This window comes from Octopus bimaculoides, chromosome 29 (assembly GCF_001194135.2).
Source record: "Octopus bimaculoides isolate UCB-OBI-ISO-001 chromosome 29, ASM119413v2, whole genome shotgun sequence".
NCBI classification, from domain to species: Eukaryota; Metazoa; Mollusca; class Cephalopoda; order Octopoda; family Octopodidae; genus Octopus; species Octopus bimaculoides.
Window position 1 is genome coordinate 11,595,382 of NC_069009.1, and position 1,720 is coordinate 11,597,101.

Genomic DNA, 1,720 nt, shown 5'->3' on the forward strand with positions numbered 1-1,720 from the left:
TGTGTGTGTGTGTGTGTGTGTGTGTGTGTGTAGTTCGGTAAATGGGGCCGGTAAGAATAAGTCCTGGGGCCGATTTGTTTGACTAAAGGTGGTGCTCCAGCATGGCCGCAGTTAAATGACTGAAACATTTGAAAGAATTAAAATATATATATGTACAAGTTGCAGACGATATTCGAGGACATGCATTTTAGTCATTATTTTATTTGCCTAATTGTTATTGATCTTCTATTTAACAAAATAACAATGACAGGCCCCATGCTTACTAATGAAATGTAAATGCTGTGATTGTGGCTTTGAAGGCTAATCATGGTGATTTAGAAATTTCTCGTTTTCTGAGAGCTGCAAGATCTTTTGTCCACGAGATTTGGTGTGCGTTAGAGAAAGAAGATGGAAGCGTATTACCATTATCAAAACGTAAAAACATTCCAAACGCTCTGATTCTATCAGGACACCTACATTTATTCATGTTATTAAACAAAACATTGAAGCCTATCCAAGAAATCAATGTGGTCAATTGCAAAAAAATTCGTGTGCCAGAAAAACAATCAGAAATGCTGTACATGATGACATCAAATACAAATCTTACGTGGTGAGGACAGGTCAATTCATGTCAGAACAAAACAAAAGAAAACCGTTTAATCAGATCCAAAAGGCTTTTGAACAAACTTAAAAATCCACCAGAAGATGGTGTAATTTGGTTTTTCTCAGATGAGGAAAACTTTGACCAGGACCAGAAAACTAACAGAAGAAATGACAGATGGCTATGTGCAACCCTTTCTTAGGTTCCAAGAGTAATACACACAAAATTTCCTGCAAGTGTCATGGTTTTGGATGGTGTTAGCAATGAAGGACATGTGATGCCTCTTCACGTTTTTCCACAAGGCCTTAAGGTGAATGCTGCTGCGTATATTGAGGTTCTGGATAAATTGTTAAGCCTTGAATCAACAGTGTATGCAATGGAAGGCCCTATGTCTTTCAACAAGATTCTGCACCATCACACAAGGCTCGACCGACACAAGAATGGATAGCCGACAATTTACATGATCACATCACCCCCAACATTTGGCCTCCTAATTCTCCAGATCTCAATCCACTGGATTACTATGTCTGGTGCATCTTTAAGAAAAATGTCAATGAACCCACCCCCCACTCCCATAGCACTAAAGATTCATTGAAAGCCGCCGTAGTTCGAATCATGTCCGATACGAACAAGGGCCACTTAATCTAAACTTGTAAACGATTTCTACACCGCGTAGGGATAGTTATTGATGCTTATGGTGGTTTTATTGAATTAAATTATTAAACTGATAATTCAGCTTTATGTTTATGCTATTTTTATAGAAATACAGATTTTTTTCCTGTTATTATATACGCGTTCTTTTTTTAACCATATATATCTCTTTTACTCTTTTATTCTTTTACTCGTTTCAGTCATTTGACTGCGGCCATGCTGGAGCACCACCTTTAGTCGAGCAGATCGACCCCAGGACTTATTCTTTGGAAGCCTAGTACTTATTCTATCGATCTCTTTTGCCGAACCGCTAAGTTACGGGGACGTAAACACACCAGCATCGGTTGTCAAGCGATGTTGGGGGCGACAAACACAGACACACACACATATACAAATATATATATATATATATATACATATATACGACGGGCTTCTTTCAGTTTCCGTCTACCAAATCCACTCACAAGGCTTTGGTCGGCCCGAGGCTAT

General features: G+C 38.7%; 1 protein-coding gene across 2 annotated transcripts in view; it reads left to right on the plus strand.

Moving 5' to 3' along the window:
- The window catches only part of LOC106868081 (E3 ubiquitin-protein ligase mib1), a 36,955-nt gene that overhangs the window by 2,908 nt on the left and 32,327 nt on the right, over positions 1 to 1,720 (plus strand). The gene's annotated exons all lie outside the window — the stretch shown is intronic.